This window comes from Leucopleurus acutus, assembly GCF_964270905.1.
Source record: "Leucopleurus acutus genome assembly, chromosome: 6".
In the NCBI taxonomy this organism is placed as follows: Eukaryota; Metazoa; Chordata; class Mammalia; order Artiodactyla; family Delphinidae; genus Leucopleurus; species Leucopleurus acutus.
Window position 1 is genome coordinate 2,485,181 of NC_139149.1, and position 24,600 is coordinate 2,509,780.

The following is a 24,600-nucleotide window of genomic DNA, read 5'->3' on the forward strand; positions in this document are numbered from 1 at the left end:
TGCATTCAGTGAGGAAAAGCCACCTGCATTGAGGTGAACACTCTGCTCAGCGTTCTTTCCGGGAGCTCACAATTGCCGCCTCTCTAGGTTAAGCAGGAAGTCGTAGTGAGGACCAACCTGAGCAAAGAGCACAATTCCTCACGTTACACTGGTAGTCGTCGAAAGAGGAATTGCCAACTACGCCTGGCTAAGGCCTTCCCTGGGTTAAGGAACCAGCCACACTTAGACGCCTTTAAAGGAAAATTTATTCAGCGAAGTTCCCATTGTTTGGCGATGGTCAACCTTTGCAGCGCCAATACTGCAGGGACTTAGGTTTGCTGCTAACAAGGCTAGGTGACCCTGCAGACAGAAGCAGGCGTTTCCCTTTGGAAGCTTGGATCCCGGTTTCCTAGGGGCTGCTTCCAAGGCCCTGCTATTGCCCAGCATCTGTCCTCTGCCCCTACGCCTGGGTAGGAAGTGAGTATTTTAGCCTGAGAAGCAGGGCTCTTGCATCTCTGGAGGAGAGCTAATCCTGCAGCCCACGTTCGTCCTGGGAAACCGCAAGGCGACCCTTGGCCTCAGTGTAGTGGCGAAATTGCCGCCGGACAGGTCTTGCCTGCCGCGGTTTCCATGAGTTCTCCACCGTTTTCGGGCTTAAATGGAGAGCGAGGAGAGCTGTCGGCTCTCACAGAACTCTGGCCTCCGCACTGTTTGCCATGCAACTGCACTCAAGACCACACGTCTCCTCCCGACCTGCTGAGAAACAGGCATCCGCGTAGGCCCTTGTTAACATTTCCTGGCGTGCAGAGTCCAAGGCGACACGCTGTCCTCTTCCTTGGAAACCTACGTTGCCACAGCTTGCCAAACGCTACCGAAGGCAGTCCTAACCAGTCTCGTGTGCTGCGCAACTTTGATTCGGTTACGAAAAGCCACCTGCATGCGGTGAACACTCTGCTCAGCGTTCTTTCCAAGAGCTCACAGTTGCTCCCTCTCTAGGTTAAGCAAGGTGTCGAGGTGAGGTCCAGACTGAGCAAAGAGCACAATTGCTCACTTTGCAGTGGTAGTCGTCCTAAGAGGCATTGCCTACTACGCCTTGCTAAGGTCTTCGTTCTGTTAGGGAAGTCGCCACACTTAGACGCCTGTAAAGGAGAATTTATTCAGCGAAGTTCCCAGTGTCTTGCGACGGTCTCCCTTCGCAGTGCCAATACAGCAGGGACTTAGCTTTGCTGCTAACTAGGCTAGGTGACCCTGCAGACAGAAGCAGGCGTTTCCCTTTGGAAGCTTGGATCCCAGTTTCCTAGGGGCTGCTTCCAAGGCCCTGCTATTGCCCAGCATCTGTCCTCTGCCCCTACGCCTGGGTAGGAAGCGTGTATTTTAGCCTGAGAAGCAGGGCTCTTGCATCTCTGGAGGAGAGCTAATCCTGCAGCCCACGTTCGTCCTGGGAAACCGCAAGGCGACCCTTGGCCTCAGAGTAGTGGCGAAATTGCCACCAGACAGGTCTTGCCTGCCGCAGTTTCCATGAGTTTTCCACCGTTTTCGGGCTTAAATGGAGAGCGAGGAGAGCTGTCGGCTCTCACAGAACTCTGGCCTCCGCACTGTCTGCCATGCAACTGCACTCAAGACCACACGTCTCCTCCCGCCTGCTGAGAAACAGGCTGCCGTGTAGCCCCTTCGTAACACTTCTTGGCCTGTAGACTCCAAGGAGACACACTGTCCTCTTCCTCGGAAAACTACGGTTCCGCAGCTTGCCAACGCTCACGAAGGCAGTCCAAGCCTGTCTCATGTGCTGGGCCACTTGCATTCAGTGAGGAAAAGCCACCTGCATTGAGGTGAACACTCTGCTCAGCGTTCTTTCCGGGAGCTCACAATTGCCGCCTCTCTAGGTTAAGCAGAAAGTCGTAGTGAGGACCAACCTGAGGAAAGAGCACAATTCCTCATGTTACACTGGTAGTCGTCGAAAGAGGAATTGCCAACTACGCCTGCCTAAGGCCTTCCCTGGGTTAAGGAACCAGCCACACTTAGACGCCTTTAAAGGAAAATTTATTCAGCGAAGTTCCCATTGTTTGGCGATGGTCAACTTTTGCAGCGCCAATACTGCAGGGACTTAGGTTTGCTGCTAACAAGGCTAGGTGACCCTGCAGACAGAAGCAGGCGTTTCCCTTTGGAAGCTTGGATCCCGGTTTCCTAAGGGCTGCTTCCAAGGCCCTGCTATTGCCCAGCATCTGTCCTCTGCCCCTACACCTCGGTAGGAAGCGTGAATTTTAGCCTGAGAAGCAGGGCTCTTGCATCTCTGGAGGAGAGCTAATCCTGCAGCCCACGTTCATCCTGGGAAACCGCAAGGTGACCCTTAGCCTCAGTGTAGTGGCGAAATTGCCGCTGGACAGATCTTGCCTGTTGCGGTTTCCGTGAGTTCTCCACCGTTTTCGGGCTTAAATGGAGAGCGAGGAGAGCTGTCGGCTCTCACAGAACTCTGGCCTCCGCACTGTCTGCCATGCAACTGCACTGAAGACCACACGTCTCCTCCCGACCTGCTGAGAAACAGGCATCCGCGTAGGCCCTTGTTAACATTTCCTGGTGTGCAGAGTCCAAGGCGACACGCTGTCCTCTTCCTTGGAAACCTACGTTACCACAGCTTGCCAAACGCTACCGAAGGCAGTCATAACCAGTATCGTGTGCTGCGCAACTTTGATTCGGTTACGAAAAGCCACCTGCATTGAGGTGAACACTCTGCTCAGCGTTCTTTCCTGGAGCTCACCGTTGCTCCCTCTCTAGGTTAAGCAAGGTGTCGAGGTGAGGTCCAGACTGAGCAAAGAGCACAATTGCTCACTTTGCAGTGGTAGTCGTCCTAAGAGGCATTGCCTACTACGCCTTGCTAAGGTCTTCGTTCTGTTAGGGACGTCGCCACACTTAGACGCCTGTAAAGGAGAATTTATTCAGCGAAGTTCCCAGTGTCTTGCGACGGTCTCCCTTCGCAGTGCCAATACAGCAGGGACTTAGCTTTGCTGCTAACTAGGCTAGGTGACCCTGCATACAGAAGCAGGCGTTTCCCTTTGGAAGCTTGGATCCCGGTTTCTCAGGGGCTGCTTGCAAGACCCTGCTATTGCCCAGCATCGGTCCTCTGCCCCTACGCCTGGGTAGGAAGCGAGTATTTTAGCCTGAGAAGCAGGGCTCTTGCAACTCTGGAGGAGAGCTAATCCTGCAGCCCACGTTCGTCCTGGGAAACTGCAAGGCGACCCTTGGCCTCAGAGTAGTGGCGAAATTGCCGCCGGACAGGTCTTGCCTGCCACGGTTTCCATGAGTTCGCCACCGTTTTCGGGCTTAAATGGAGAGCGAGGGGAGCTGTCGGCTCTCAGAGAACTCTGACCTCCGCACTGTCTGCCATGCAACTGCACTCAAGACCACACGTCTCCTCCCGGCCTGCTGAGAAACAGGCCGATGTGTAGGCCCTTCGTAACACTTCTTGGCCTGTAGACTCCAAGGCGACACACTGTCCTCTTCCTTGGAAAACTACGGTGCCCCAGCTTGCCAACGCTCACAAAGGCATTCCGAGCCCGTCTCATGTGCTGGGCCACTTGCATTCAGTGAGGAAAAGCCACCTGCATTGAGGTGAACACTCTGCTCAGCGTTCTTTCCGGGAGCTCACAATTACCACCTCTCTAGGTTAAGCAGGAAGTCGTAGTGAGGACCAACCTGAGCAAAGAGCACAATTCCTCACGTTACACTGGTAGTCGTCGAAAGAGGAATTGTCAACTACGCCTGGCTAAGGCCTTCCCTGGGTTAAGGAACCAGCCACACTTAGACGCCTTTAAAGGAAAATTTATTCAGCGAAGTTCCCATTGTTTGGCGATGGTCAACCTTTGCAGCGCCAATACTGCACGGACTTAGGTTTGCTGCTAACAAGGCTAGGTGACCCTGCAGACCGAAGCAGGCGTTTCCCTTTGGAAGCTTGGATCCCAGTTTCCTAGGTGCTGCTTCCAAGGCCCTGCTATTGCCCAGCATCTGTCCTCTGCCCCTACGCCTGGGTAGGAAGCGTGTATTTTAGCCTGAGAAGCAGGGCTCTTGCATCTCTGGAGGAGAGCTAATCCTGCAGCCCACGTTCGTCCTGGGAAACCGCAAGGCGACCCTTGGCCTCAGAGTAGTGGCGAAATTGCCACTAGACAGGTCTTGCCTGCCGCAGTTTCCATGAGTTTTCCACCGTTTTCGGGCTTAAATGGAGAGCGAGGAGAGCTGTCGGCTCTCACAGAACTCTGGCCTCCGCACTGTCTGCCATGCAACTGCACTCAAGACCACACGTCTCCTCCCGCCTGCTGAGAAACAGGCTGCCGTGTAGCCCCTTCGTAACACTTCTTGGCCTGTAGACTCCAAGGAGACACACTGTCCTCTTCCTTGGAAAACTACGGTTCCGCAGCTTGCCAACGCTCACGAAGGCAGTCCGAGCCTGTCTCATGTGCTGGGCCACTTGCATTCAGTGAGGAAAAGCCACCTGCATTGAGGTGAACACTCTGCTCAGCGTTCTTTCCGGGAGCTCACAATTGCCGCCTCTCTAGGTTAAGCAGAAAGTCATAGTGAGGAGCAACCTGAGGAAAGAGCACAATTCCTCATGTTACACTGGTAGTCGTCGAAAGAGGAATTGCCAACTACGCCTGCCTAAGGCCTTCCCTGGGTTAAGGAACCAGCCACACTTAGACGCCTTTAAAGGAAAATTTATTCAGCGAAGTTCCCATTGTTTGGCGATGGTCAACTTTTGCAGCGCCAATACTGCAGGGACTTAGGTTTGCTGCTAACAAGGCTAGGTGACCCTGCAGACAGAAGCAGGCGTTTCCCTTTGGAAGCTTGGATCCCGGTTTCCTAAGGGCTGCTTCCAAGGCCCTGCTATTGCCCAGCATCTGTCCTCTGCCCCTACACCTCGGTAGGAAGCGTGAATTTTAGCCTGAGGAGCAGGGCTCTTGCATCTCTGGAGGAGAGCTAATCCTGCAGCCCACGTTCATCCTGGGAAACCGCAAGGCGACCCTTGGCCTCAGTGTAGTGGCGAAATTGCCGCCGGACAGGTCTTGCCTGCCGCGGTTTCCGTGAGTTCTCCACCGTTTTCGGGCTTAAATGGAGAGCGAGGAGAGCTGTCGGCTCTCACAGAACTCTGGCCTCCGCACTGTTTGCCATGCAACTGCACTCAAGACCACACGTCTCCTCCCGACCTGCTGAGAAACAGGCATCCGCGTAGGCCCTTGTTAACATTTCCTGGCGTGCAGAGTCCAAGGCGACACGCTGTCCTCTTCCTTGGAAACCTACGTTGCCACAGCTTGCCAAACGCTACCGAAGGCAGTCCTAACCAGTCTCGTGTCCTGCGCAACTTTGATTCGGTTACGAAAAGCCACCTGCATTGCGGTGAACACTCTGCTCAGCGTTCTTTCCGAGAGCTCACAGTTGCTCCCTCTCTAGGTTAAGCAAGGTGTCGACGTGAGGTCCAGACTGAGCAAAGAGCACAATTGCTCACTTTGCAGTGGTAGTCGTCCTAAGAGGCATTGCCTACTACGCCTTGCTAAGGTCTTCGTTCTGTTAGGGAAGTCGCCACACTTAGACGCCTGTAAAGGAGAATTTATTCAGCCAAGTTCCCAGGGTCTTGCGACGGTCTCCCTTCGCAGTGCCAATACAGCAGGGACTTAGGTTTGCTGCTAACTAGGCTAGGTGACCCTGCATACAGAAGCAGGCGTTTCCCTTTGGAAGCTTGGATCCCGGTTTCTCAGGGGCTGCTTGCAAGACCCTGCTATTGCCCAGCATCTGTCCTCTGCCCCTACGCCTGGGTAGGAAGCGAGTATTTTAGCCTGAGAAGCAGGGCTCTTGCAACTCTGGAGGAGAGCTAATCCTGCAGCCCACATTCGTCCTGGGAAACCGCAAGGCGACCCTTGGCCTCAGAGTAGTGGCGAAATTGCCGCCGGACAGGTCTTGCCTGCCGCGGTTTCCATGAGTTCGCTACCGTTTTCGGGCTTAAATGGAGAGCGAGGAGAGCTGTCAGCTCTCACAGGACTCTGGCCTCCGCACTGTCTGCCATGCAACTGCACTCAAGACCACACGTCTCCTCCCGGCCTGCTGAGAAACAGGCCGCTGTGTAGGCCCTTCGTAACACTTCTTGGCCTGTAGACTCCAAGGCGACACACTGTCCTCTTCCTTGGAAAACTACGGTGCCCCAGCTTGCCAACGCTCACGAAGGCAGTCCCAGCCCGTCTCCTGTGCTGGGCCACTTGCATTCAGTGAGGAAAAGCCACCTGCATTGAGGTGAACACTCTGCTCAGCGTTCTATCCGGGAGCTCACAATTGCCGCCTCTCTAGGTTAAGCAGGAAGTCGTAGTGAGGACCAACCTGAGCAAAGAGCACAATTCCTCACGTTACACTGGTAGTCGTCGAAAGAGGAATTGCCAACTACGCCTGGCTAAGGCCTTCCCTGGGTTAAGGAACCAGCCACACTTAGACGCCTTTAAAGGAAAATTTATTCAGCGAAGTTCCCATTGTTTGGCGATGGTCAACCTTTGCAGCGCCAATACTGCAGGGACTTAGGTTTGCTGCTAACAAGGCTAGGTGACCCTGCAGACAGAAGCAGGCGTTTCCCTTTGGAAGCTTGGATCCCGGTTTCCTAGGGGCTGCTTCCAAGGCCCTGCTATTGCCCAGCATCTGTCCTCTGCCCCTACGCCTGGGTAGGAAGCGAGTATTTTAGTCTGAGAAGCAGGGCTCTTGCATCTCTGGAGGAGAGCTAATCCTGCAGCCCACGTTCGTCCTGGGAAACCGCAAGGCGACCCTTGGCCTCAGTGTAGTGTCGAAATTGCCGCCGGACAGGTCTTGCCTGCCGCGGTTTCCGTGAGTTCTCCACCGTTTTCGGGCTTAAATGGAGAGCGAGGAGAGCTGTCGGCTCTCACAGAACTCTGGCCTCCGCACTGTTTGCCATGCAACTGCACTCAAGACCACACGTCTCCTCCCGACCTGCTGAGAAACAGGCATCCGCGTAGGCCCTTGTTAACATTTCCTGGCGTGCAGAGTCCAAGGCGACACGCTGTCCTCTTCCTTGGAAACCTACGTTGCCACAGCTTGCCAAACGCTACCGAAGGCAGTCCTAACCTGTCTCGTGTCCTGCGCAACTTTGATTCGGTTACGAAAAGCCACCTGCATTGCGGTGAACACTCTGCTCAGCGTTCTTTCCGAGAGCTCACAGTTGCTCCCTCTCTAGGTTAAGCAAGGTGTCGAGGTGAGGTCCAGACTGAGCAAAGAGCACAATTGCTCACTTTGCAGTGGTAGTCGTCCTAAGAGGCATTGCCTACTACGCCTTGCTAAGGTCTTCGTTCTGTTAGGGAAGTCGCCACACTTAGACGCCTGTAAAGGAGAATTTATTCAGCCAAGTTCCCAGGGTCTTGCGACGGTCTCCCTTCGCAGTGCCAATACAGCAGGGACTTAGGTTTGCTGCTAACTAGGCTAGGTGACCCTGCATACAGAAGCAGGCGTTTCCCTTTGGAAGCTTGGATCCCGGTTTCTCAGGGGCTGCTTGCAAGACCCTGCTATTGCCCAGCATCTGTCCTCTGCCCCTACGCCTGGGTAGGAAGCGAGTATTTTAGCCTGAGAAGCAGGGCTCTTGCAACTCTGGAGGAGAGCTAATCCTGCAGCCCACGTTCGTCCTGGGAAACCGCAAGGCGACCCTTGGCCTCAGAGTAGTGGCGAAATTGCCGCCGGACAGGTCTTGCCTGCCGCGGTTTCCATGAGTTCGCCACCGTTTTCGGGCTTAAATGGAGAGCGAGGAGAGCTGTCAGCTCTCACAGGACTCTGGCCTCCGCACTGTCTGCCATGCAACTGCACTCAAGACCACACGTCTCCTCCCGGCCTGCTGAGAAACAGGCCGCTGTGTAGGCCCTTCGTAACACTTCTTGGCCTGTAGACTCCAAGGCGACACACTGTCCTCTTCCTTGGAAAACTATGGTGCCCCAGCTTGCCAACGCTCACGAAGGCAGTCCCAGCCCGTCTCCTGTGCTGGGCCACTTGCATTCAGTGAGGAAAAGCCACCTGCATTGAGGTGAACACTCTGCTCAGCGTTCTTTCCGGGAGCTCACAATTGCCGCCTCTCTAGGTTAAGCAGGAAGTCGTAGTGAGGACCAACCTGAGCAAAGAGCACAATTCCTCACGTTACACTGGTACTCGTCGAAAGAGGAATTGCCAACTACGCCTGGCTAAGGCCTTCCCTGGGTTAAGGAACCAGCCACACTTAGACGCCTTTAAAGGAAAATTTATTCAGCGAAGTTCCCATTGTTTGGCGATGGTCAACCTTTGCAGCGCCAATACTGCAGGGACTTAGGTTTGCTGCTAACAAGGCTAGGTGACCCTGTAGACAGAAGCAGGCGTTTCCCTTTGGAAGCTTGGATCCCGGTTTCCTAGGGGCTGCGTCCAAGGCCCTGCTATTGCCCAGCATCTGTCCTCTGCCCCTACGCCTGGGTAGGAAGTGAGTATTTTAGCCTGAGAAGCAGGGCTCTTGCATCTCTGGAGGAGAGCTAATCCTGCAGCCCACGTTCGTCCTGGGAAACCGCAAGGCGACCCTTGGCCTCAGTGTAGTGGCGAAATTGCCGCCGGACAGGTCTTGCCTGCCGCGGTTTCCGTGAGTTCTCCACCGTTTTCGGGCTTAAATGGAGAGCGAGGAGAGCTGTCGGCTCTCACAGAACTCTGGCCTCCGCACTGTTTGCCATGCAACTGCACTCAAGACCACACGTCTCCTCCCGACCTGCTGAGAAACAGGCATCCGCGTAGGCCCTTGTTAACATTTCCTGGCGTGCAGAGTCCAAGGCGACACGCTGTCCTCTTCCTTGGAAACCTACGTTGCCACAGCTTGCCAAACGCTACCGAAGGCAGTCCTAACCAGTCTCGTGTGCTGCGCAACTTTGATTCGGTTACGAAAAGCCACCTGCATGCGGTGAACACTCTGCTCAGCGTTGTTTCCAAGAGCTCACAGTTGCTCCCTCTCTAGGTTAAGCAAGGTGTCGAGGTGAGGTCCAGACTGAGCAAAGAGCACAATTGCTCACTTTGCAGTGGTAGTCGTCCTAAGAGGCATTGCCTACTACGCCTTGCTAAGGTCTTCGTTCTGTTAGGGAAGTCGCCACACTTAGACGCCTGTAAAGGAGAATTTATTCAGCGAAGTTCCCAGTGTCTTGCGACGGTCTCCCTTCGCAGTGCCAATACAGCAGGGACTTAGGTTTGCTGCTAACTAGGCTAGGTGACCCTGCATACAGAAGCAGGCGTTTCCCTTTGGAAGCTTGGATCCCGGTTTCTCAGGGGCTGCTTGCAAGACCCTGCTATTGCCCAGCATCTGTCCTCTGCCCCTACGCCTGGGTAGGAAGCGAGTATTTTAGCCTGAGAAGCAGGGCTCTTGCAACTCTGGAGGAGAGCTAATCCTGCAGCCCACGTTCGTCCTGGGAAACCGCAAGGTGACCCTTGGCCTCAGAGTAGTGGCGAAATTGCCGCCGGACAGGTCTTGCCTGCCGCGGTTTCCATGAGTTCGCCACCGTTTTCGGGCTTAAATGGAGAGCGAGGAGAGCTGTCGGCTCTCACAGAACTCTGGCCTCTGCACTGTCTGCCATGCAACTGCACTCAAGACCACACGTCTCCTCCCGGCCTGCTGAGAAACAGGCCGCCGTGTAGGCCCTTCATAACACTTCTTGGCCTGTAGACTCCAAGGCGACACACTGTCCTCTTCCTTGGAAAACTACGGTGCCCCAGCTTGCCAACGCTCACGAAGGCAGTCCGAGCCCGTCTCATGTGCTGGGCCACTTGCATTCAGTGAGGAAAAGCCACCTGCATTGAGGAAACACTCTGCTCAGCGTTCTTTCCGGGAGCTCACAATTGCCGCCTCTCTAGGTTAAGCAGGAAGTCGTAGTGAGGACCAACCTGAGCAAAGAGCACAATTCCTCACGTTACACTGGTAGTCGTCGAAAGAGGAATTGCCAACTACGCCTGGCTAAGGCCTTCCCTGGGTTAAGGAACCAGCCACACTTAGACGCCTTTAAAGGAAAATTTATTCAGCGAAGTTTCCATTGTTTGGCGATGGTCAACCTTTGCAGCGCCAATACTGCAGGGACTTAGGTTTGCTGATAACAAGGCTAGGTGACCCTGCAGACAGAAGCAGGCGTTTCCCTTTGGAAGCTTGGATCCCGGTTTCCTAAGGGCTGCTTCCAAGGCCCTGCTATTGCCCAGCATCTGTCCTCTGCCCCTACACCTCGGTAGGAAGCGTGAATTTTAGTCTGAGAAGCAGGGCTCTTGCATCTCTGGAGGAGAGCTAATCCTGCAGCCCACGTTCGTCCTGGGAAACCGCAAGGCGACCCTTGGCCTCAGTGTAGTGGCGAAATTGCCGCCGGACAGGTCTTGCCTGCCGCGGTTTCCGTGAGTTCTCCACCGTTTTCGGGCTTAAATGGAGAGCGAGGAGAGCTGTCGGCTCTCACAGAACTCTGGCCTCCGCACTGTTTGCCATGCAACTGCACTCAAGACCACACGTCTCCTCCCGACCTGCTGAGAAACAGGCATCCGCGTAGGCCCTTGTTAACATTTCCTGGCGTGCAGAGTCCAAGGCGACACGCTGTCCTCTTCCTTGGAAACCTACGTTGCCACAGCTTGCCAAACGCTACCGAAGGCAGTCCTAACCAGTCTCGTGTGCTGCGCAACTTTGATTCGGTTACGAAAAGCCACCTGCATGCGGTGAACACTCTGCTCAGCGTTCTTTCCAAGAGCTCACAGTTGCTCCCTCTCTAGGTTAAGCAAGGTGTCGAGGTGAGGTCCAGACTGAGCAAAGAGCACAATTGCTCACTTTGCAGTGGTAGTCGTCCTAAGAGGCATTGCCTACTACGCCTTGCTAAGGTCTTCGTTCTGTTAGGGAAGTCGCCACACTTAGACGCCTGTAAAGGAGAATTTATTCAGCGAAGTTCCCAGTGTCTTGCGACGGTCTCCCTTCGCAGTGCCAATACAGCAGGGACTTAGCTTTGCTGCTAACTAGGCTAGGTGACCCTGCAGACAGAAGCAGGCGTTTCCCTTTGGAAGCTTGGATCCCAGTTTCCTAGGGGCTGCTTCCAAGGCCCTGCTATTGCCCAGCATCTGTCCTCTGCCCCTACGCCTGGGTAGGAAGCGTGTATTTTAGCCTGAGAAGCAGGGCTCTTGCATCTCTGGAGGAGAGCTAATCCTGCAGCCCACGTTCGTCCTGGGAAACCGCAAGGCGACCCTTGGCCTCAGAGTAGTGGCGAAATTGCCACCAGACAGGTCTTGCCTGCCGCAGTTTCCATGAGTTTTCCACCGTTTTCGGGCTTAAATGGAGAGCGAGGAGAGCTGTCGGCTCTCACAGAACTCTGGCCTCCGCACTGTCTGCCATGCAACTGCACTCAAGACCACACGTCTCCTGCCGCCTGCTGAGAAACAGGCTGCCGTGTAGCCCCTTCGTAACACTTCTTGGCCTGTAGACTCCAAGGAGACACACTGTCCTCTTCCTTGGAAAACTACGGTTCCGCAGCTTGCCAACGCTCATGAAGGCAGTCCAAGCCTGTCTCATGTGCTGGGCCACTTGCATTCAGTGAGGAAAAGCCACCTGCATTGAGGTGAACACTCTGCTCAGCGTTCTTTCCGGGAGCTCACAATTGCCGCCTCTCTAGGTTAAGCAGAAAGTCGTAGTGAGGACCAACCTGAGGAAAGAGCACAATTCCTCATGTTACACTGGTAGTCGTCGAAAGAGGAATTGCCAACTACGCCTGCCTAAGGCCTTCCCTGGGTTAAGGAACCAGCCACACTTAGACGCCTTTAAAGGAAAATTTATTCAGCGAAGTTCCCATTGTTTGGCGATGGTCAACTTTTGCAGCGCCAATACTGCAGGGACTTAGGTTTGCTGCTAACAAGGCTAGGTGACCCTGCAGACAGAAGCAGGCGTTTCCCTTTGGAAGCTTGGATCCCGGTTTCCTAAGGGCTGCTTCCAAGGCCCTGCTATTGCCCAGCATCTGTCCTCTGCCCCTACGCCTGGGTAGGAAGCGAGTATTTTAGTCTGAGAAGCAGGGCTCTTGCATCTCTGGAGGAGAGCTAATCCTGCAGCCCACGTTCGTCCTGGGAAACCGCAAGGCGACCCTTGGCCTCAGTGTAGTGGCGAAATTGCCGCCGGACAGGTCTTGCCTGCCGCGGTTTCCGTGAGTTCTCCACCGTTTTCGGGCTTAAATGGAGAGCGAGGAGAGCTGTCGGCTCTCACAGAACTCTGGCCTCCGCACTGTTTGCCATGCAACTGCACTCAAGACCACACGTCTCCTCCCGACCTGCTGAGAAACAGGCATCCGCGTAGGCCCTTGTTAACATTTCCTGGCGTGCAGAGTCCAAGGCGACACGCTGTCCTCTTCCTTGGAAACCTACGTTGCCACAGCTTGCCAAACGCTACCGAAGGCAGTCCTAACCAGTCTCGTGTCCTGCGCAACTTTGATTCGGTTACGAAAAGCCACCTGCATTGCGGTGAACACTCTGCTCAGCGTTCTTTCCGAGAGCTCACAGTTGCTCCCTCTCTAGGTTAAGCAAGGTGTCGACGTGAGGTCCAGACTGAGCAAAGAGCACAATTGCTCACTTTGCAGTGGTAGTCGTCCTAAGAGGCATTGCCTACTACGCCTTGCTAAGGTCTTCGTTCTGTTAGGGAAGTCGCCACACTTAGACGCCTGTAAAGGAGAATTTATTCAGCGAAGTTCCCAGTGTCTTGCGACGGTCTCCCTTCGCAGTGCCAATACAGCAGGGACTTAGGTTTGCTGCTAACTAGGCTAGGTGACCCTGCATACAGAAGCAGGCGTTTCCCTTTGGAAGCTTGGATCCCGGTTTCTCAGGGGCTGCTTGCAAGACCCTGCTATTGCCCAGCATCTGTCCTCTGCCCCTACGCCTGGGTAGGAAGCGTGTATTTTAGCCTGAGAAGCAGGGCAATTGCATCTCTGGAGGAGAGCTAATCCTGCAGCCCACGTTTGTCCTGGGAAACCGCAAGGCGACCCTTGGCCTCAGAGTAGTGGCGAAATTGCCACCAGACAGGTCTTGCCTGCCGCACTTTCCATGAGTTCTCCACCGTTTTCGGGCTTAAATGGAGAGCGAGGAGAGCTGTCGGCTCTCACAGAACTCTGGCCTCCGCACTGTCTGCCATGCAACTGCACTCAAGACCACACGTCTCCTCCCGCCTGCTGAGAAACAGGCTGCCGTGTAGCCCCTTCGTAACACTTCTTGGCCTGTAGACTCCAAGGAGACACACTGTCCTCTTCCTTGGAAAACTACGGTTCCGCAGCTTGCCAACGCTCACGAAGGCAGTCCAAGCCTGTCTCATGTGCTGGGCCACTTGCATTCAGTGAGGAAAAGCCACCTGCATTGAGGTGAACACTCTGCTCAGCGTTCTTTCCGGGAGCTCACAATTGCCGCCTCTCTAGGTTAAGCAGAAAGTCGTAGTGAGGACCAACCTGAGGAAAGAGCACAATTCCTCATGTTACACTGGTAGTCGTCGAAAGAGGAATTGCCAACTACGCCTGCCTAAGGCCTTCCCTGGGTTAAGGAACCAGCCACACTTAGACGCCTTTAAAGGAAAATTTATTCAGCGAAGTTCCCATTGTTTGGCGATGGTCAACTTTTGCAGCGCCAATACTGCAGGGACTTAGGTTTGCTGCTAACAAGGCTAGGTGACCCTGCAGACAGAAGCAGGCGTTTCCCTTTGGAAGCTTGGATCCCGGTTTCCTAAGGGCTGCTTCCAAGGCCCTGCTATTGCCCAGCATCTGTCCTCTGCCCCTACACCTCGGTAGGAAGCGTGAATTTTAGCCTGAGAAGCAGGGCTCTTGCATCTCTGGAGGAGAGCTAATCCTGCAGCCCACGTTCATCCTGGGAAACCGCAAGGCGAACCTTGGCCTCAGTGTAGTGGCGAAATTGCCGCCAGACAGGTCTGGCCTGCCGCGGTTTCCGTGAGTTCTCCACCGTTTTTGGGCTTAAGTGGAGAGCGAGGAGAGCTGTCAGCTCTCACAGAACTCTGGCCTCCGCACTGTCTGCCATGCAACTGCACTCAAGACCACACGTCTCCTCCCGACCTGCTGAGAAACAGGCATCTGTGTAGGCCCTTGTTAACATTTCCTGGCGTGCAGAGTCCAAAGCGAAACGCTGTCCTCTTCCTTGGAAACCTACGTTGCCACAGCTTGCCAAACGCTACCGAAGGCAGTCCTAACCAGTCTCGTGTGCTGCGCAACTTTGATTCGGTTACGAAAAGCCACCTGCATTGCGGTGAACACTCTGCTCAGCATTCTTTCCAGGAGCTCACAGTTGCTCCCTCTCTAGGTTAAGCAAGATGTTGAGGTGAGGTCCAGACTGAGCAAAGAGCACAATTGCTCACTTTGCAGTGGTAGTTGTCCTAAGAGACATTGCCTACTACGCCTTGCTAAGGTCTTCGTTCTGTTAGGGAAGTCGCCACACTTAGACGCCTGTAAAGGAGAATTTATTCAGCGAAGTTCCCAGTGTCTTGCGACGGTGTCCCTTCGCAGTGCCAATACAGCAGGGACTTAGGTTTGCTGCTAACTAGGCTAGTAGACCCTGCATACAGAAGCAGGCGTTTCCCTTTGGAAGCTTGGATCCCGGTTTCTCACGGGCTGCTTGCAAGACCCTGCTATTGCCCAGCATCTGTCCTCTGCCCCTACGCCTGGGTAGGAAGCGAGTATTTTAGCCTGAGAAGCAGGGCTCTTGGACTCTGGAGGAGAGCTAATCCTGCAGCCCACGTTCGTCCTGGGAAACCGCAAGGCGACCCTTGGCCTCAGTGTAGTGGCGAAATTGCCGCCGGACAGGTCTTGCCTGCCGCGGTTTCCATGAGTTTGCCACCGTTATCGGGCTTAAATGGAGAGCGAGGAGAGCTGTCGGCTCTCACAGAACTCTGACCTCCGCACTGTCTGCCATTCAACTGCACTCAAGACCACACGTCTCCTCCCGGCCTGCTGAGAAACACGCCGCCGTGTAGGCCCTTCGTAACACTTCTTGGCCTGTAGACTCCAAGGCGACACACTGTCCTCTTCCTTGGAAATCTACGGTGCCCCAGCTTGCCAACGCTCACGAAGGCAGTCCGAGCCCGTCTCATGTGCTGGGCCACTTGCATTCAGTGAGGAAAAGCCACCTGCATTGAGGTGAACACTCTGCTCAGCGTTCTTTCCGGGAGCTCACAATTGCCGCCTCTTAGGTTAAGCAGGAAGTCGTAATGAGGACCAACCTGAGCAAAGAGCACAATTCCTCACGTTACACTGGTAATCGTCGAAAGAGGAATTGTCAACTACGCCTGGCTAAGGCCTTCCCTGGGTTAAGGAACCAGCCACACTTAGACGCCTTTAAAGGAAAATTTATTCAGCGAAGTTCCCATTGTTTGGCGATGGTCAACCTTTGCAGCGCCAATACTGCACGGACTTAGGTTTGCTGCTAACAAGGCTAGGTGACCCTGCAGACAGAAGCAGGCGTTTCCCTTTGGAAGCTTGGATCCCAGTTTCCTAGGGGCTGCTTCCAAGGCCCTGCTATTGCCCAGCATCTGTCCTCTGCCCCTACGCCTGGGTAGGAAGCGTGTATTTTAGCCTGAGAAGCAGGGCAATTGCATCTCTGGAGGAGAGCTAATCCTGCAGCCCACGTTTGTCCTGGGAAACCGCAAGGCGACCCTTGGCCTCAGAGTAGTGGCGAAATTGCCACCAGACAGGTCTTGCCTGCCGCAGTTTCCATGAGTTCTCCACCGTTTTCGGGCTTAAATGGAGAGCGAGGAGAGCTGTCGGCTCTCACAGAACTCTGGCCTCCGCACTGTCTGCCATGCAACTGCACTCAAGACCACACGTCTCCTCCCGCCTGCTGAGAAACAGGCTGCCGTGTAGCCCCTTCGTAACACTTCTTGGCCTGTAGAGTCCAAGGAGACACACTGTCCTCTTCCTTGGAAAACTACGGTTCCGCAGCTTGCCAACGCTCACGAAGGCAGTCCAAGCCTGTCTCATGTGCTGGGCCACTTGCATTCAGTGAGGAAAAGCCACCTGCATTGAGGTGAACACTCTGCTCAGCGTTCTTTCCGGGAGCTCACAATTGCCGCCTCTCTAGGTTAAGCAGAAAGTCGTAGTGAGGACCAACCTGAAGAAAGAGCACAATTCCTCATGTTACACTGGTAGTCGTCGAAAGAGGAATTGCCAACTACGCCTGCCTAAGGCCTTCCCTGGGTTAAGGAACCAGCCACACTTAGACGCCTTTAAAGGAAAATTTATTCAGCGAAGTTCCCATTGTTTGGCGATGGTCAACTTTTGCAGCGCCAATACTGCAGGGACTTAGGTTTGCTGCTAACAAGGCTAGGTGACCCTGCAGACAGAAGCAGGCGTTTCCCTTTGGAAGCTTGGATCCCGGTTTCCTAAGGGCTGCTTCCAAGGCCCTGCTATTGCCCAGCATCTGTCCTCTGCCCCTACACCTCGGTAGGAAGCGTGAATTTTAGCCTGAGAAGCAGGGCTCTTGCATCTCTGGAGGAGAGCTAATCCTGCAGCCCACGTTCATCCTGGGAAACCGCAAGGCGAACCTTGGCCTCAGTGTAGTGGCGAAATTGCCGCCGGACAGGTCTTGCCTGCCGCGGTTTCCGTGAGTTCTCCACCGTTTTCGGGCTTAAATGGAGAGCGAGGAGAGCTGTCGGCTCTCACAGAACTCTGGCCTCCGCACTGTTTGCCATGCAACTGCACTCAAGACCACACGTCTCCTCCCGACCTGCTGAGAAACAGGCATCCGCGTAGGCCCTTGTTAACATTTCCTGGCGTGCAGAGTCCAAGGCGACACGCTGTCCTCTTCCTTGGAAACCTACGTTGCCACAGCTTGCCAAACGCTACCGAAGGCAGTCCTAACCAGTCTCGTGTCCTGCGCAACTTTGATTCGGTTACGAAAAGCCACCTGCATTGCGGTGAACACTCTGCTCAGCGTTCTTTCCGAGAGCTCACAGTTGCTCCCTCTCTAGGTTAAGCAAGGTGTCGACGTGAGGTCCAGACTGAGCAAAGAGCACAATTGCTCACTTTGCAGTGGTAGTCGTCCTAAGAGGCATTGCCTACTACGCCTTGCTAAGGTCTTCGTTCTGTTAGGGAAGTCGCCACACTTAGACGCCTGTAAAGGAGAATTTATTCAGCCAAGTTCCCAGGGTCTTGCGACGGTCTCCCTTCGCAGTGCCAATACAGCAGGGACTTAGGTTTGCTGCTAACTAGGCTAGGTGACCCTGCATACAGAAGCAGGCGTTTCCCTTTGGAAGCTTGGATCCCGGTTTCTCAGGGGCTGCTTGCAAGACCCTGCTATTGCCCAGCATCTGTCTTCTGCCCCTACGCCTGGGTAGGAAGCGAGTATTTTAGGCTGAGAAGCAGGGCTCTTGCAACTCTGGAGGAGAGCTAATCCTGCAGCCCACGTTCGTCCTGGGAAACCGCAAGGCGACCCTTGGCCTCAGAGTAGTGGCGAAATTGCCGCCGGACAGGTCTTGCCTGCCGCGGTTTCCATGAGTTCGCCACCGTTTTCGGGCTTAAATGGAGAGCGAGGAGAGCTGTCAGCTCTCACAGGACTCTGGCCTCCGCACTGTCTGCCATGCAACTGCACTCAAGACCACACGTCTCCTCCCGGCCTGCTGAGAAACAGGCCGCCGTGTAGGCCCTTCGTAACACTTCTTGGCCTGTAGACTCCAAGGCGACACACTGTCCTCTTCCTTGGAAATCTACGGTGCCCCAGCTTGCCAACGCTCACGAAGGCAGTCCGAGCCCGTCTCATGTGCTGGGCCACTTGCATTCAGTGAGGAAAAGCCACCTGCATTGAGGTGAACACTCTGCTCAGCGTTCTTTCCGGGAGCTCACAATTGCCGCCTCTTAGGTTAAGCAGGAAGTCGTAATGAGGACCAACCTGAGCAAAGAGCACAATTCCTCACGTTACACTGGTAATCGTCGAAAGAGGAATTGTCAACTACGCCTGGCTAAGGCCTTCCCTGGGTTAAGGAACCAGCCACACTTAGACGCCTTTAAAGGAAAATTTATTCAGCGAAGTTCCCATTGTTTGGCGATGGTCAACCTTTGCAGCGCCAATACTGCACGGACTTAGGTTTGCTGCTAACAAGGCTAGGTGACCCTGCAGACAGAAGCAGGCGTTTCCCTTTGGAAGCTTGGATCCCAGTTTCCTAGGGGCTGCTTCCAAGGCCCTGCTATTGCCCAGCATCTGTCCTCTGCCCCTACGCCTGGGTAGGAAGCGTGTATTTTAGCCTGAGAAGCAGGGCAATTGCATCTCTGGAGGAGAGCTAATCCTGCAGCCCACGTTTGTCCTGGGAAACCGCAAGGCGACCCTTGGCCTCAGAGTAGTGGCGAAATTGCCACCAGACAGGTCTTGCCTGCCGCAGTTTCCATGAGTTCTCCACCGTTTTCGGGCTTAAATGGAGAGCGAGGAGAGCTGTCGGCTCTCACAGAACTCTGGCCTCCGCACTGTCTGCCATGCAACTGCACTCAAGACCACACGTCTCCTGCCGCCTGCTGAGAAACAGGCTGCCGTGTAGCCCCTTCGTAACACTTCTTGGCCTGTAGAGTCCAAGGAGACACACTGTCCTCTTCCTTGGAAAACTACGGTTCCGCAGCTTGCCAACGCTCACGAAGGCAGTCCAAGCCTGTCTCATGTGCTGGGCCACTTGCATTCAGTGAGGAAAAGCCACCTGCATTGAGGTGAACACTCTGCTCAGCGTTCTTTCCGGGAGCTCACAATTGCCGCCTCTCTAGGTTAAGCAGAAAGTCGTAGTGAGGACCAACCTGAGGAAAGAGCACAATTCCTCATGTTACACTGGTAGTCGTCGAAAGAGGAATTGCCAACTACGCCTGCCTAAGGCCTTCCCTGGGTTAAGGAACCAGCCACACTTAGACGCCTTTAAAGGAAAATTTATTCAGCGAAGTTCCCATTGTTTGGCGATGGTCAACTTTTGCAGCGCCAATACTGCAGGGACAGAGGTTTGCTGCTAACAAGGCTAGGTGACCCTGCAGACAGAAGCAGGCGTTTCCCTTTGGAAGCTTGGATCCCGGTTTCCTAAGGGCTGCTTCCAAGGCCCTGCTATTGCCCAGCATCTGTCCTCTGCCCCTACACCTCGGTAGGAAGCGTGAATTTTAGCCTGAGAAGCAGGGCTCTTGCATCTCTGGAGGAGAGCTAATCCTGCAGCCCACGTTCATCCTGGGAAACCGCAAGGTGACCCTTAGCCTCAGTGTAGTGGCGAAATTGCTGCTGGACAGATCTTGCCTGTTGCGGTTTCCGTGAGTTCTCCACCGTTTTCGGGCTTAAATGGAGAGCGAGGAGAGCTGTCGGCTCTCACAGAACTCTGGCCTCCGCACTGTCTGCCATGCAACTGCACTCAAGACCACACGTCTCCTCCCGACCTGCTGAGAAACAGGCATCCGCGTAGGCCCTTGTTAACATTTCCTGGCGTGCAGAGTCCAAGGCGACACGCTGTCCTCTTCCTTGGAAACCTACGTTACCACAGCTTGCCAAACGCTACCGAAGGCAGTACTAACCAGTCTCGTGTGCTGCGCAACTTTGATTCGGTTACGAAAAGCCACCTGCATTGCGGTGAACACTCTGCTCAACCTTCTTTCCGGGAGCTCACAGTTGCTCCCTCTCTAGGTTAAGCAAGGTGTCGAGGTGAGGTCCAGACTGAGCAAAGAGCACAATTGCTCACTTTGCAGTGGTAGTCGTCCTAAGAGGCATTGCCTACTACGCCTTGCTAAGGTCTTCGTTCTGTTAGGGAAGTCGCCACACTTAGACGCCTGTAAAGGAGAATTTATTCAACCAAGTTCCCAGGGTCTTGCGACGGTCTCCCTTCGCAGTGCCAATACAACAGGGACTTAGGTTTGCTGCTAACTAGGCTAGGTGACCCTGCATACAGAAGCAGGCGTTTCCCTTTGGAAGCTTGGATCCCGGTTTCTCAGGGGCTGCTTGCAAGACCCTGCTATTGCCCAGCATCTGTCCTCTGCCCCTACGCCTGGGTAGGAAGCGAGTATTTTAGCCTGAGAAGCAGGGCTCTTGCAACTCTGGAGGAGAGCTAATCCTGCAGCCCACGTTCGTCCTGGGAAACCGCAAGGTGACCCTTGGCCTCAGAGTAGTGGCGAAATTGCCGCCGGACAGGTCTTGCCTGCCGCGGTTTCCATGAGTTCGCCACCGTTTTCGGGCTTAAATGGAGAGCGAGGAGAGCTGTCGGCTCTCACAGAACTCTGGCCTCTGCACTGTCTGCCATGCAACTGCACTCAAGACCACACGTCTCCTCCCGGCCTGCTGAGAAACAGGCCGCCGTGTAGGCCCTTCATAACACTTCTTGGCCTGTAGACTCCAAGGCGACACACTGTCCTCTTCCTTGGAAAACTACGGTGCCCCAGCTTGCCAACGCTCACGAAGGCAGTCCGAGCCCGTCTCATGTGCTGGGCCACTTGCATTCAGTGAGGAAAAGCCACCTGCATTGAGGAAACACTCTGCTCAGCGTTCTTTCCGGGAGCTCACAATTGCCGCCTCTCTAGGTTAAGCAGGAAGTCGTAGTGAGGACCAACCTGAGCAAAGAGCACAATTCCTCACGTTACACTGGTAGTCGTCGAAAGAGGAATTGCCAACTACGCCTGGCTAAGGCCTTCCCTGGGTTAAGGAACCAGCCACACTTAGACGCCTTTAAAGGAAAATTTATTCAGCGAAGTTTCCATTGTTTGGCGATGGTCAACCTTTGCAGCGCCAATACTGCAGGGACTTAGGTTTGCTGATAACAAGGCTAGGTGACCCTGCAGACAGAAGCAGGCGTTTCCCTTTGGAAGCTTGGATCCCGGTTTCCTAAGGGCTGCTTCCAAGGCCCTGCTATTGCCCAGCATCTGTCCTCTGCCCCTACACCTCGGTAGGAAGCGTGAATTTTAGTCTGAGAAGCAGGGCTCTTGCATCTCTGGAGGAGAGCTAATCCTGCAGCCCACGTTCGTCCTGGGAAACCGCAAGGCGACCCTTGGCCTCAGTGTAGTGGCGAAATTGCCGCCGGACAGGTCTTGCCTGCCGCGGTTTCCGTGAGTTCTCCACCGTTTTCGGGCTTAAATGGAGAGCGAGGAGAGCTGTCGGCTCTCACAGAACTCTGGCCTCCGCACTGTTTGCCATGCAACTGCACTCAAGACCACACGTCTCCTCCCGACCTGCTGAGAAACAGGCATCCGCGTAGGCCCTTGTTAACATTTCCTGGCGTGCAGAGTCCAAGGCGACACGCTGTCCTCTTCCTTGGAAACCTACGTTGCCACAGCTTGCCAAACGCTACCGAAGGCAGTCCTAACCAGTCTCGTGTGCTGCGCAACTTTGATTCGGTTACGAAAAGCCACCTGCATGCGGTGAACACTCTGCTCAGCGTTCTTTCCAAGAACTCACAGTTGCTCCCTCTCTAGGTTAAGCAAGGTGTCGAGGTGAGGTCCAGACTGAGCAAAGAGCACAATTGCTCACTTTGCAGTGGTAGTCGTCCTAAGAGGCATTGCCTACTACGCCTTGCTAAGGTCTTCGTTCTGTTAGGGAAGTCGCCACACTTAGACGCCTGTAAAGGAGAATTTATTCAGCGAAGTTCCCAGTGTCTTGCGACGGTCTCCCTTCGCAGTGCCAATACAGCAGGGACTTAGCTTTGCTGCTAACTAGGCTAGGTGACCCTGCAGACAGAAGCAGGCGTTTCCCTTTGGAAGCTTGGATCCCAGTTTCCTAGGGGCTGCTTCCAAGGCCCTGCTATTGCCCAGCATCTGTCCTCTGCCCCTACGCCTGGGTAGGAAGCGTGTATTTTAGCCTGAGAAGCAGGGCTCTTGCATCTCTGGAGGAGAGCTAATCCTGCAGCCCACGTTCGTCCTGGGAAACCGCAAGGCGACCCTTGGCCTCAGAGTAGTGGCGAAATTGCCACCAGACAGGTCTTGCCTGCCGCAGTTTCCATGAGTTTTCCACCGTTTTCGGGCTTAAATGGAGAGCGAGGAGAGCTGTCGGCTCTCACAGAACTCTGGCCTCCGCACTGTCTGCCATGCAACTGCACTCAAGACCACACGTCTCCTGCCGCCTGCTGAGAAACAGGCTGCCGTGTAGCCCCTTCGTAACACTTCTTGGCCTGTAGACTCCAAGGAGACACACTGTCCTCTTCCTTGGAAAACTACGGTTCCGCAGCTTGCCAACGCTCACGAAGGCAGTCCAAGCCTGTCTCATGTGCTGGGCCACTTGCATTCAGTGAGGAAAAGCCACCTGCATTGAGGTGAACACTCTGCTCAGCGTTCTTTCCGGGAGCTCACAATTGCCGCCTCTCTAGGTTAAGCAGAAAGTCGTAGTGAGGACCAACCTGAGGAAAGAGCACAATTCCTCATGTTACACTGGTAGTCGTCGAAAGAGGAATTGCCAACTACGCCTGCCTAAGGCCTTCCCTGGGTTAAGGAACCAGCCACACTTAGACGCCTTTAAAGGAAAATTTATTCAGCGAAGTTCCCATTGTTTGGCGATGGTCAACTTTTGCAGCGCCAATACTGCAGGGACTTAGGTTTGCTGCTAACAAGGCTAGGTGACCCTGCAGACAGAAGCAGGCGTTTCCCTTTGGAAGCTTGGATCCCGGTTTCCTAAGGGCTGCTTCCAAGGCCCTGCTATTGCCCAGCATCTGTCCTCTGCCCCTACGCCTGGGTAGGAAGCGAGTATTTTAGTCTGAGAAGCAGGGCTCTTGCATCTCTGGAGGAGAGCTAATCCTGCATCCCACGTTCGTCCTGGGAAACCGCAAGGCGACCCTTGGCCTCAGTGTAGTGGCGAAATTGCCGCCGGACAGGTCTTGCCTGCCGCGGTTTCCGTGAGTTCTCCACCGTTTTCGGGCTTAAATGGAGAGCGAGGAGAGCTGTCGGCTCTCACAGAACTCTGGCCTCCGCACTGTTTGCCATGCAACTGCACTCAAGACCACACGTCTCCTCCCGACCTGCTGAGAAACAGGCATCCGCGTAGGCCCTTGTTAACATTTCCTGGCGTGCAGAGTCCAAGGCGACACGCTGTCCTCTTCCTTGGAAACCTACGTTGCCACAGCTTGCCAAACGCTACCGAAGGCAGTCCTAACCAGTCTCGTGTCCTGCGCAACTTTGATTCGGTTACGAAAAGCCACCTGCATTGCGGTGAACACTCTGCTCAGCGTTCTTTCCGAGAGCTCACAGTTGCTCCCTCTCTAGGTTAAGCAAGGTGTCGACGTGAGGTCCAGACTGAGCAAAGAGCACAATTGCTCACTTTGCAGTGGTAGTCGTCCTAAGAGGCATTGCCTACTACGCCTTGCTAAGGTCTTCGTTCTGTTAGGGAAGTCGCCACACTTAGACGCCTGTAAAGGAGAATTTATTCAGCGAAGTTCCCAGTGTCTTGCGACGGTCTCCCTTCGCAGTGCCAATACAGCAGGGACTTAGGTTTGCTGCTAACTAGGCTAGGTGACCCTGCATACAGAAGCAGGCGTTTCCCTTTGGAAGCTTGGATCCCGGTTTCTCAGGGGCTGCTTGCAAGACCCTGCTATTGCCCAGCATCTGTCCTCTGCCCCTACGCCTGGGTAGGAAGCGTGTATTTTAGCCTGAGAAGCAGGGCAATTGCATCTCTGGAGGAGAGCTAATCCTGCAGCCCACGTTCGTCCTGGGAAACCGCAAGGCGACCCTTGGCCTCAGAGTAGTGGCGAAATTGCCACCAGACAGGTCTTGCCTGCCGCACTTTCCATGAGTTCTCCACCGTTTTCGGGCTTAAATGGAGAGCGAGGAGAGCTGTCGGCTCTCACAGAACTCTGGCCTCCGCACTGTCTGCCATGCAACTGCACTCAAGACCACACGTCTCCTCCCGCCTGCTGAGAAACAGGCTGCCGTGTAGCCCCTTCGTAACACTTCTTGGCCTGTAGACTCCAAGGAGACACACTGTCCTCTTCCTTGGAAAACTACGGTTCCGCAGCTTGCCAACGCTCACGAAGGCAGTCCAAGCCTGTCTCATGTGCTGGGCCACTTGCATTCAGTGAGGAAAAGCCACCTGCATTGAGGTGAACACTCTGCTCAGCGTTCTTTCCGGGAGCTCACAATTGCCGCCTCTCTAGGTTAAGCAGAAAGTCGTAGTGAGGACCAACCTGAGGAAAGAGCACAATTCCTCATGTTACACTGGTAGTCGTCGAAAGAGGAATTGCCAACTACGCCTGCCTAAGGCCTTCCCTGGGTTAAGGAACCAGCCACACTTAGACGCCTTTAAAGGAAAATTTATTCAGCGAAGTTCCCATTGTTTGGCGATGGTCAACTTTTGCAGCGCCAATACTGCAGGGACTTAGGTTTGCTGCTAACAAGGCTAGGTGACCCTGCAGACAGAAGCAGGCGTTTCCCTTTGGAAGCTTGGATCCCGGTTTCCTAAGGGCTGCTTCCAAGGCCCTGCTATTGCCCAGCATCTGTCCTCTGCCCCTACACCTCGGTAGGAAGCGTGAATTTTAGCCTGAGAAGCAGGGCTCTTGCATCTCTGGAGGAGAGCTAATCCTGCAGCCCACGTTCATCCTGGGAAACCGCAAGGCGAACCTTGGCCTCAGTGTAGTGGCAAAATTGCCGCCAGACAGGTCTGGCCTGCCGCGGTTTCCGTGAGTTCTCCACCGTTTTT